Source organism: Miscanthus floridulus, unplaced genomic scaffold (genome assembly GCF_019320115.1).
Source record: "Miscanthus floridulus cultivar M001 unplaced genomic scaffold, ASM1932011v1 os_2436, whole genome shotgun sequence".
Taxonomy (NCBI): Eukaryota; Viridiplantae; Streptophyta; class Magnoliopsida; order Poales; family Poaceae; genus Miscanthus; species Miscanthus floridulus.
This window is the reverse complement of record NW_027098300.1, coordinates 15,567-27,937: the sequence shown is the minus strand read 5'-3', so window position 1 is coordinate 27,937 and position 12,371 is coordinate 15,567. Positions and strand designations below refer to the sequence as shown.

The 12,371-nt window shown below is 44.3% G+C and overlaps 2 long non-coding RNA genes and 1 pseudogene across 2 annotated transcripts; 2 read left to right on the top strand and 1 right to left on the bottom strand.

Moving 5' to 3' along the window:
* Window positions 1–774: 774 nt before the first annotated feature.
* Window positions 775–3,202, top strand: LOC136534966 (uncharacterized). Its single transcript, XR_010778887.1, has 4 exons — window positions 775–1,657; window positions 1,752–1,863; window positions 2,311–2,416; window positions 3,069–3,202. It is a non-coding gene; the product is annotated as an uncharacterized lncRNA (long non-coding RNA).
* On the bottom strand, window positions 2,690–4,340 carry LOC136534963 (wall-associated receptor kinase 1-like; annotated as a pseudogene).
* Window positions 3,976–4,716, top strand: LOC136534965 (uncharacterized). Its single transcript, XR_010778886.1, has 3 exons — window positions 3,976–4,187; window positions 4,256–4,500; window positions 4,580–4,716. It is a non-coding gene; the product is annotated as an uncharacterized lncRNA (long non-coding RNA).
* The last annotated feature ends 7,655 nt before the right edge of the window (window positions 4,717–12,371 follow it).

Below are 12,371 nucleotides of genomic sequence, written 5' to 3'. Positions count from 1 at the left end.
TAATTCATTCCTTCGATTGTCCAGAAACAACACAACTGAAGACACCTACACTGGCCAAGCATGCAAGTGTTCGACACATCAATGAAATATTCAGATAACAATCTTTAGTTTACAGGAGTCCACCAATTTATCACCTGATTTGCCGGGAAAAATGCAAATAGGAACAATATCATAATCTATGCCATGCTATATTAAACCATACGAACGATACAGTACTACCAACACAACTCACGTATCTGATGACCCAGATCATATGAACAGCTTGGTGTCTAGAACTCTATATTAACATCTTACCTGCGTGCTAATTATAATGTGTCTAGAACTCTATCTCATGTATGGTTTTCTGATGACTGCGAAATGAAGCAGAGAGCTGGAGAGTGTTGAAGCGAGGAAAAAAACACGTGAATCGGTACTTGATATCAGGTCTCGGCCGCACAAGCATATGATACCAGGGCCTTGTTTAGATCACCTCCAAATTTTAAGTTTTTTCACTCTCTCAATCACATCAATTTTTAGCCGTTTGCATGGAGCATTAAATGTAGGTAAAAAAAATAACTAATTGCACAGTTTAGTTTGAAATCACGAGATGAATCTTTTGGACTTAGTTGGTCCACGATCGGACAATATTTATTAAATAAGACGAAAGTGTTACTATTCATTGGTTTGAAATTTTTTACGATCTAAACATGGCCCAGGAATATGTAACAATGACAGAAACTGTAACACATGCAGGGAAGCTGGTGCAAACATCTCTTCTACAGCTAAAAAAATTTACAGGCCAATCGTTCACCGGCAGACGAAACAAGCGATCCCATCTACGCCGGCTTCCATCGCTTCCCCCTGCGATCCCACGCCCCACCCGGTAGCTGGCCCCGCCGCCGGCCCTCCATCCTCCTCGGCTCCTCTCGACTCGGTCCCAACACGCCGCCCCCCACCCCGTTCGCCGCCTCCCCGGCGTCCCCGCCCCTTCCCGCCGACACCGGCCCCTGATCCTATCCCGTCCCGCATCGACGGCCATGGCGACGGGGACAGGTGAGAATACGAATTCCAGTCATCTAGGAAGGGTAGCACCCCCGTAGGAACGCATCCGGCAAAAAAGGAAGACTTCCTCCCAATCAGCTCCCTGGCGATCTCCTCCCCAGTCACGCGCGCCTCCCCTGGTCCCGATCTTCACCAGCACCTGGCCACCGCCTCCGCCTCCGCCTCCGCCCCGCGTCCCGCACTCCGGACCTTCGCCGCGGCGTCCTGCGGTGCAGCCCCCGGCGCCCAGAACCCACGCCTTCGCGACCGCGACTCCGCGAACAGGAGAACGGAGCAGCGAACGGCGGCTGCTAGCCTTGCACCTAGGGTTGGGGCGGCGCAGACGGCGGCGGCAAGCAGCAGCAGGCCGAGTCGCCTAGCAGGGGAGCGGTGCAGGCAGCCGGCACTCCAGTCTTCGGCAGCGGCAGAGCAGAGGCGTCGCGCACAGGCAGCAGGTCGGCTCCGTCGGGCCACGGGCAGGCGGCTGCACCAGGCCGCGCCGCAACGGGCAGCAACGCAAGCCAGCCGGGCAGCGCCCAAACCCTATTCGGCCAACCCCCAGCCGACTGCAGCCCGCAGCAAGCGCCAGGCAGAGGCAGGCAAAAGGCAGTACCGCAGCAGGCCAACAGCATAGCAGGTAATGCTGCAGTCTGTAACTGTAAGCATTTTTTTACTATTTCCACATTATAATTGCTTAGAAATTTGATAATAAGTTATTTGATAAATTGTAGATTGTCCAAACAAACATATGAAACCTGCGACACTGGTAACAACAAGTCAAGCATGACATTCAAAAAAAAAAAACAAGTCAAGCACGGGCAAACGACGATATCCAGTCGAAAGGTCCAGGCATCTGATCCCTGATATCTCAATTTACTGTGTTTTATTTTGTAAATGCCATTGTTCACAAGTCACAACTCACAAACTTTCTATTGTAGGTGGCTAATAATTAGATGCTTAGCCAATTTGGCAATTTGTGTCAATTAATTCTTTGTTTGTTTTGTTCTTAATTAAGAAAATCCAATTCAACTCCATCTAGAATAATTCTGGTTTGGCATAATAAAACTAAAAGAACTTGTGCCAACTGCCGAATGGGGGCCTGACGCTCATCCATAGTTTTGGATTTGGCACTGCAGATTGGTGAACTTTACTAACAAAATCTGCTCTTGGCAAAGCACTGTTACTTGACCGCGCCATTCTTTTAAAGTAGTTGATGATCGCATTTCTTGGAACAACCGTTTTAGATATGAATTCTCGTTTAGTTAATTGATACTACCACTGATTTGTCAGGGTAAGCGGTTTAGCTATTGGATTATCCTTCCAAGTAAGCGCTTTTCAGTATCCTTTGTGCATGAGACTTCCTCCCATTGACAATTATCCAGTTCAGCTGCAGGGGGTAAGCGGATTGAAATAATAATATCGTCAAAACATAGGCCTTTAATATATTTTTCATTTTTTGACATAGATTACAAAAGCCAGACACTGCACAGCAACACTTCAGTTAACATGAAACTGGTTTTGTCTACAATGCCCTTGAATTGCTCATTCAAATTAAGCCACATGTATGCATGCAAATATTGATGTTTCCATCATCACAAATTTACTATACTATATGATGCACAGCAACACTTCGTTCTAGATTGTGTTATTTACTGAGTGGTTTCTTAGATGGAACTTTTTATGTGAAGTGGCACCTTCTTGTGCATCTTATTTACTCAATTATAATAGGGAGATGAATATTTCTAGAGATATCATGTTGCCTTGAGTACTAAGAGAATGTTTACAGTATTCTGTCAACCCATTTAACTTTGGCTATTAACCAAGGGAAGTGATTAAAATTCAAAGTATTGTAAGTTTTAGGAGTCTATTCAGGTAAAGGTAATCAGGGCTGATTTCATGTCACTAATGCCTGGGTATATCCACTAGATCAGAGTTGCTTATCCATGTTATTCAGATAACTCTACTGAAACATTTGGAGTATAAAGAAATTACCTATAAACATTTTTGTTAATTTAGCCCTCTCTGAAGCTGTATCTTTTTCGTTTGAGGGGTCTGAAGCTGCATCCGGAGTGCAGGCTGAGTTCTTTGGGTCTATGCTATGAGTCCCAGCTGCACAGGAACAGTCGTAACCCCCAATTGTGTTACTGCAAATTCCAAAGCACTGATATTTATCTGGATATTGGCATTCGTTTATATCTGCAAACATCGAACAAGAGTACACAATAATTGAAGATCAGTGAGCAAGTAACTTGAGGTGTAAACAAGAAATTGAACTCTGGAGAGTTGCTGACCTTGGCACCCATCTTCCAGGTAGGGGTTCCCTTCGAAGCCATCGTTGCAATTACAGAGGTATCCTGTAGCATTTGCTGAGTTAACACAGTGGCTGTTCTTGCTAATGCAGGCATATGATGATCTGTTCTTAGGCGCTTCATCACAGGATTGAATTCCAGCAACCCAGTCAAACACAGAAGGAACCCCATCCTTGAACTTCTCTGTGAACTTGTCATCCTCCAGGTGGGAAGCGTTAAACTTGAACCAATCCTGCTCGGCGACAAAGGCATAACTGCACGGATCGAATCCACTTACATCAGAATTGCCATACCTTGTATCGAAGGTTATGTTGAAGTAAGTGAGGTTTGGTGCAATGGATGTCTGGCAACAGCCCATGCCAGAGCACATGCTGCTCTGATCCACGCTCTCCTTGTCCAGGCACATAGATAAGCACCCAGTTCTAACGCTGTGCTTGTTGTAGCCTTCCAAGTATGCAAGAGTGGAGCATCCAATGGCCGTTAAACTTGTTGGCCTTGCTGGATATTGTGAAAAAGCGAGCAGTATACGCCGTGGCCCATCCATCTGTGTTGCGATTGTCCTTGTTGCCATAGTAGCACTTGGAGGCAATCAAGGTGCTGACTCGAACCTGCCCTCCTAGCAGGCTGATGTTGTAGATCTCCATTAGGCTGCTTGAGTTATGCATGAAAGTGCGGTCATCCTCGCATGAAACGTCGAACCCTTGCTCGTAGTAGCAATCGGGATCAGTACCGATGCCGAAGGGGTATGGGATGGTGAGGTTGCCGCATGTTTCTCTGCAGCCAGGCTTTTTGCCATCCTATACACTGTGCTGCTCTTGAAGGATGCTAGCAGCAGGGTGGCTGCAAATATTAGCCATGGTAACACTCGGCCCATCTCTGTGTTCTTCTGCCTCTTCTTTCTTATGAATCTATGATGTATGATGCAGGTCTCCTTTCGGGAAGAACTAAGCCATCCTTATAATTGCCTGGACTTCATTATTGCTTGTTCTATTAGGATTATATTTCGCCCAGCCATTGCAGAGATCTGGTCAGAAGAATCGGTTTGGGGAACCAAGTGGCCAAATGGAATTTGCAACCTGCAAAAAGAAAATGGTAAAATAGTTTCATCTTGGACAATAGCACCCAAAAGACTCATTCTCTATGTAGTATTTTGCATTAAGGAAAGCCCTTGGTATGTTATTCTCTTGTATGTATTGTACTTGGTCATATCCTTCAAGAGTTGAGAAATTACTTCCTTTCTTCCTTTTCAGTTGGTGCGTCATCTTCAGCCACATGCGCAGACGTTGATACCGTGGTTTGATCTTCCAGCAGTTTGCCTCGAAGCATCTTGGCGCCTGCTACATCAATATCTTATTCAGTCTGACTTGTTCTTCTAGTTCAGACACTGTTTCCGTCATGTGTACAGACTAAAGATGGGCATCATGGTCAAGCTGTTTTATTTTTCGCAGTATGGCTATAAGAATTATAAAAGTTAATGCGCGTGGACAGTGGCCAAGCGAGAACAGATCAAATGGAAGAACGGTGTCTGCATTGTTCGTGCATGGTTTTTTTTTGTGAAATTTTGGTTACTTAACTAGTTTTTGTTTTTTGGCAAATTTTAATGCTAGTTTGTTTCTGGCGTGGATGCATCCACAATTCCACACCCCAAATAAAACTAGAACATGTACAGCTTTGCCCCTGCATGCGGATCATGCCTCTGTAGCAAGTTTCTATACTGCTATATCGAGTGGAAGGCCGAGTAGACATGGGTGCTCTCTCTGCACAACATTGCATCAGTTTCTTTAGGTTAAAAACATATTAGTTACTTTTTTTATTGGAACAAAATGTATTTTAAAATTGCAACCAGGCAAAATGTATGGGCTACAATTGATGATGATGTCAACCCCCCTCCCTCTCTCTCTCTCTCTCTCTCTCTCTGGAAAGGAAAGCGGAGGAGAGCCCATCAGAAGATATTATTAAGGCCCAGGGCAGGGTGGAGACTTCCCAAGCCCGAGCGGCCCAGCCCCAAGGTGGCGGGGTGGGGCTTGGGTGGTTCTTGGGGGCGGGGGTGGGGCTTGGGTGCTGTGGCCTGTGGCTTTAGCCTGTACATTTATTTATTACTCCTATTCTAGCGTTAGCTCCTCAACCAGAAACAGCCGCCACGTCACCCTGATTGTTTTCAGCCGTCAGATCTTCAATCGTGTGGTCATGAATGCTTGAAGTGGATTCGGATGTAAGCGGCTTTTGCCGCTCTTCCTCCTCTCCCACCAGCTTCACATTCGTTTTCTCAAAGTTATTCAACTTCTCCTTCAAAGCCAGGCCACCAAATATATATGACTCCAACTCTGAGAACAAGAGAACATGGAGAAGATAGTAAGGTCTGCAGATGTTCTGTGGCAGGACATCCCGTCTGAAAAACGTACTGTAACGTGTAGGGATGACATGAACTTTTCTGCTGTCCATGTTATATGCGACGATGTTATTTTCCTCCCCAACCCCAACAAAGAGAAGCAAATTCCATTCTGGGTGAACCGTTGAGTAGTACTGATCAACATCCCAGTAACCAAATTCAATGTTAGTCTCCGCAAACACGTCCGGAGTGCTGACAGTATACTTCAATGTCTATTTATTAGTACCATAGTTTTCAAGAATCTAGATGTTAAGCTTGGGCATATCACGACCATGAACAGTACATACACACAAGTGACCCTGAGCTTGATGGATGGAACCTTCAGAACGACACGGGCAAGGATTTTTCCTCCATGTCTCTCCCTCCATATCCACAGCAAGTATCTGAGGGTAAACCCCGAGTACCCCATAATGTGCAGACAACCGTTAATATACACAATTTCTGATGATCCCATTTCTTCTGATCTCTCAATTGTTACACAAGTATTTCTGCCCCATTTAGATTCCTTACAGATCTATGCTGCAGTTTTTAGAAGAGTAGATATCCACACCCCTGCACCGATCAAACGGCGACTCCTGTATATATTCAATCACATGGAAGTGTGAGGAGGTTTTTGGATAAACCCCAATCGAGCCTCACCAACAGAATGGATGCTAGGTGGCAGTTCCTTGAAACTCCTTGGTTGTCGAATTGCAGATGATATAGCAGTATGATCCATCAGCCCCTCGGCACCAACATAAGATGAGGCCGTTGCAGATATCTGAGACAACTACATTGGCCAAGATGAAGGGCAAGAAGGACAAGGAGGGGTGTTCACTGGTGACTCTGGTGTAGCATCGATAGCCTTGGTCGGTATCGTAGAAGAAGCTTGCCACATTCTGGGGCAGCACCTTATGGTTGTTGTAGTCCTTGATGAGGCAGTTCCAGGAGCGACAGACACATTTACAGCAGAACAAGGAACAGGCGAGGAGGTGGCGGAGGATCTCGACAACGACATCGTCCATGAGGCTGGCCAGTGCATTCCTCTTGTTGGGGGCCTCCTCCATTTCATGAGTAATGAGATCGCTGAAGAGAAAAAATAATCCAACAAAGATCCAACAGTAAAGTCCACGACTCATACCAAAGTACAACTTTAACAACCATTAACAATTTTCATGGTATGACCTCAAACAAATTTAGAGTAGCACCACATAGATATATATAACTCAAACTAGAGTAGCAGTTAATGGAGCTATAACCATTACAATTCTAGCTAAATCAAGTCTATCCATCACACTTACAATCAGTACACGAGCTCAGAGCTTCTTCCATAGGAGATAGACAAAGATTAAGAGGACGACAATTATAACAGTTTTGAAGGCAGAAGCAATAGACCTGTTTGTTTGCCTAGACAGATAGGTATAATCAAGCAAGCACTTGACAATTAACAGGCCTAGTTGCACACATGCATTTACATTAAGAATACTGAACATATGTAGAAAACTAAGACATCAACAAAAAACCAACCAGTGCCACCTCCTAGTTCTTTTCATCATCATTGGCCTAACCAGATCTCAAACACTAGAATGTTTCTTGTATAGCTCATGTTCAAGCAAGGACCAAAATAGTGAAGCAAACAGGAAAAGGCGAGAAAGGGGACCTGCAGATCGGATTTGTCGCCTCTGTCGCGACACATAACGGACACGAACGCCAATGCCGCCGCGCTCCACCGGGAAGCCCTGCTGCCTAGCCTCCAAAAGGACGCCTGAGCCAGCACAACACACCGGTGATCCTCCTACGCCGCCGCCGCCGCCGTAAGTCCAATGGGCACAGATTTATTTTCACTTGCAATGGATATCTAATATATAGGTCAACCTATAGGGCATCCACACAGAGAATATACTACTATAAGGACTCAAAAGACATGTCAACACAACCAGGCATTTAGTGCAATGGTGAAGATGGTCCATTCCTTGCTCTGGGTCTCGGGTTTGACTTCTAGGTCCCAATGTTGTTTTGAATTAGATTTTATTAAACATGGGCAACACACAAGCCATCAGGTCCCACAGGTCGAATGGGGATGGAGAAAGGTCTCATAGGTAGACGTGACACGTAAGCCGTCGGGTCCCATAGATCGGATGTAGAAGGGTCCCATAGGGTCGGGTCCCATAGGTCGGATGCAGAAAGGTCCTGCATGTACATGTCGGATGTATAAAGGACCGAGTGGAGACTTTTATGATGAATTGCAAGCGTCACAGATGAGTAACTATAGGTCCCACAGGTACACATCGGATGTCTGGTCCCACAGGTCGGATGCAGAAGGGTCCCGCAGGTACACGTCGGATTGAGAAAGGACCGAGCGGAGATTTTTATGATGAATTGCAAGCATCACGGATGAGTAACAAGGTTGTCCCATAGGTACACGTCGGATGGAGAAGGGTCCCATAGGTACACGTCGGATGGAGAAAGGACCGAGCATAGACTTTTTATGATGATTTGCAAGCGTCACAGATGAGTAATTGTAGGTCCCATAGGTACACGTCGGATGGATAAAGTACCGTGTGGAGATCTATGATGAAGCCATTCGTTATAGATCGAATATTGTTCATCATAGATGTGTAATTAGTTCAATGATGAAGCCCTATTCGTCATAGTTTTAAAGGAGATCGTCACAGATGAGACGCGCGAGTGATCTATGACGAAACCCTTCGCTCTTCTATGATGTTTTTGTGACGATACCTGATTTTGTCATAGAAAGGGAGGGTTGCAGGATCGTCACCACTGATCTATGACAAAACGGAAATATTCGTCATAAAAAGCGCTCTTCTACGACGGTTTTAGATTTGTCATTAAGATTTTTGTCATAGAAGTGGATATTTCTAGTAGTGTTAGCGGCGCGATGAAAACCAGGTGATGGCCTCTCTCCCTTCTTCCTCCTCCCCTTCCCTCATCGGTGCCAGGGATGGGCATTCATCTGCTCTTGCCACTCCCCTAGGGTAGATCTATGCTACTCATGGAGCACGATCTAGCCTCGCCTGCTCCGCCTAACTTGCTCCGTCGTTCCAAGCCAGCTTGCCGCGCAGCAGACCTCCCCTGTTGGCCTTGACAACAACTGTGATGGTGGTGCCTCTAAATATTGGGAGGAGAAGCTCTTCCCCAACATCACCAAAATCGAGTATGAGGTCAGGCCATGAATGAAAATAAAAACTCAGGTTCTTCAATCAGATTGAGGTTGTGATGCCGTGGCGGCAACCTGCTTTAATTTGAGGTAGCTAATTTTTTAACTTTTATTGGCAGGCAATATTTTCCTGAAATGATCATTATTTAGAAAATGCTATCCTATGTGTCAATAGCATGCGGCCCCAAGCCCAAGCATGTGATAGTAATTTCCCAATATGCGTCTTTGCTGTGGTTAGTGTGGTATTGAGTTAACTACAGCTTCAGTAATGTGCTATAATTGGCCCAACATAAATAAATAATCCTATTTCGTGATCCTAAAATTACAGTTTGTTTTATACCATCTTCATGCCATTTAGGTGCATGTCCCTTATCCCTATGTTTTACACTGCTAAAAATACAGTTGTTAAAGTATAATAACTAAAGTAGTTGTTCATCATGCGTCCATCTGCATAGCTCTTGTTCTCTGTTATTGTGGTTTTGGCAAGAACTCAAATACTTGAATTTGAATCAAAATTATTTAAGAACCATTTCCATCTTGAGAGCCAAGTCTCCAAATATGGAAGCCTTAAAAAACTCTACTTTACTGTGCCGCACACTAACGGGCAGTTTGGACAGGCGTTCAAATGGACGCAGCAAGTGCAATGGTGGCGCGGGACAACCCAGTGATGAGCCACTTTTAGGAATGTTTCTTTTCAATGCATAGTGTACATACTGAGATCAAAATATTTAGTCTCCTGATATGCTTAAACTTAGATACCATATTGTCACATGATTTGCCAGTGCTGATAAAGTTGTTGTTTTTTGCAATGTAGTGACCACCATTACCTCAGACAGAAAGACCGCTGAAAGATCTAGAAACTACTCTCCCACTGCAAAATGATTTGGAAGAAGCGGCATCATATATGTTGATTTCAGAAAACATCATACATGTACATGGAAGCTTCTACAGCTTTTCTCTTGAACAAAAAAAATCAATCCACTGAACTTACTTACATGTTCAAGAATTCCACAGGTAACTCTTTCCAACTTTTGTTATTGTAGGATATGTTAGTCCATTATTCTTCACCAGCATATGTTATTCCACAAATGGTCACTACTCAAAATTTTTAAATGCAGCCTATTCTGTAAAAGTTTTTGTGCCATGCCCTCAAAATGCACGAAACTCCGCCTATGATGTCTCAACATAGCAGGTCACAAGTCCTGGTAAAGGAGGAGGGTTGTGATAGGCATGGTGAGCTAATGTTAAATCTAGCCATTTGAATGGAGATGAAACCCGAAAGAAAACTGTTGGGGCATAACCCTCTTAGCAACGCGCCATATCAGAACCCGGGTATGGTGATAAATGGGCAAGGGCCGGGTCGGCACCGCCTTGGTGATGCGTTGTGTCATGATCTGGGCATGGTGTCAAGTGAGCAAGGATCAGGTCATTGCTTCCTTAGTGGCATGCTACATCGGCGCCCGGGTGTAGTGAAAAATGAGCAAGGGTCTTCACATCTGAGTCGACGGGTGCGAAGGGTAAGGAAGCTAGTTGAACCAACTAGGATCCGTTTAGGTAGTTGGAATGTAGGGTCGCTTACAGGTAAGTTAAGAGAATTAGTTGATACCGTGACTAGAAGGCGTGTAAATATATTATGCGTTCAAGAGACTAAATGGAAGGGTCAGAAAGCAAAGGAGGTGGACAATACATGTTTCAAGCTTTGGTAAACAGGGACATTCATGAATAGAAATGGAGTAGGAGTTTTGATTGATAAGAGCCTCAAGAATGGTGTGGTGGGAGTGAGAAGGCAAGGAGATAGGATTATCTTAGTCAAGCTTGTCATTGGTGATATGGTCTTGAACGTAATTACTGCGTATGTCCCCCAAGTAGGCCTCGACGAGAGTGCTAAGAGATAGTTTTGGGAAGACTTAGATGACCTGATTAGAGCTATACCTAGTAATGAGAAGCTTTTTGTAGGAGGAGATCTTAATGGTCATGTAGGTACTACAAGCGCAGGTTTCGAGGCAGTTCATGGAGGTTTTGGGTATGGTAGTAGGAATCAGGAGGGGGAGGAAGTTCTAGAATTCATGGTAGCTTTTGACTTGATGATAGCCAACACTTTCTTTAGAAAGAGAGAATCTCATCTAGTGACCTTCAGTAGCAGACAACACTCTAGCTAGATTGACTTTATCCTCGCAAGAAGAAAGGACAAACGAGCATGCTTAGGTTGCAAGGTGATACTAGGGGAGTGTGTTGTTTCTCAACATAAGCTTTTGGTGGTAGACTTTCATTTTCAGATGCGTGCCTGTAGGGATAAACCAGCTAAGATTGAAAGAATAAAGTGGTAGAAACTAAAAGGGGAGATGTTAGAGGTATTCAGGGAAAGGGTTATCAAAGAGAGCTCTTGGAAGGAAGAAGAGGACATAAACAACATGTGAGAGAAAATGGCAACCAACATTCAGAAGGTGGCCTCAGAGGTGTGTGGAGTAACCAAAGGAAGTGGAGGCGTGGCTAAAGATACATGGTGGTGGAACGAGGAAGTCCAGAGGGCTATTAAGGAGAAGAAATAATGCTATAGATGTTTGTACCATAACAGGAGTGTGGACAACATAGAGAAGTACAAGGTGGCAAAGAAGAATGCAAAACGAGCTATAAGTGTGGTAAAATATAGAGCATATGAGGATTTTTACCAACATTTGAGTATGAAGAAAGGAGAGAAGGACATTTATAGGATGGCTAGGGTTCATGAGAGAAAGACAAGGGACTTCAACCAAGTTAAGCGCATTAAGGATGAAAGGGAGCATCTCTTGGTGAAGGAGGATGAGATCCAACATCGATGGCAAGAGTATTTTGACAAATTGTTCAATGGTGAGAATACAGACACAACCTTTCAGTTGGATGACTCTTTTGATGACACCAATAGGTGCTTTGTGCGGAGAATCCAAGAATCTAAGGCCAGAGAGGCATTGAAAAGGATGAAAGGAGGTAAGGGCAAGGCGATGGGACTAGATGGTATCCCAATCAAGGTGTGGAGATGCCTTGGGACATAGCTATAGTATGGCTAACCAAGCTATTCAACCATATTTTTCGATCGAACAAGATGCCTTACGAGTGGAGGAGAAGTATATTGGTACCGATCTATAAGAATAAAGGGGATATTCAAAGTTGTACTAATTATCGGGAAATTAAGTTGATGAGCCATACTATGAAGCTATGGGAGAGAGTTATCAAGCATTGCTTGAGAGCAATAACGTGGGTCTCTATGAACCAATTTAGTTTCATGCCCGGAAGGTCAACCATGGAAGCCATTTTCTTAATAAGACAAGTTATGGAGCAGTATAGGGAGAAAAACAAGGACCTACACATGGTTTTTATTAACTTGGAGAAGGCTTATGATAAAATACCAAGGAATGTTATGTGGTGGGCTTTGGACAAACATAAAGTCCCAACAAAGTACGTTAGGCTCATTAAGGACATGTACAACAATGTTGTGACTAGTGTTCTAACAAGTGATGGA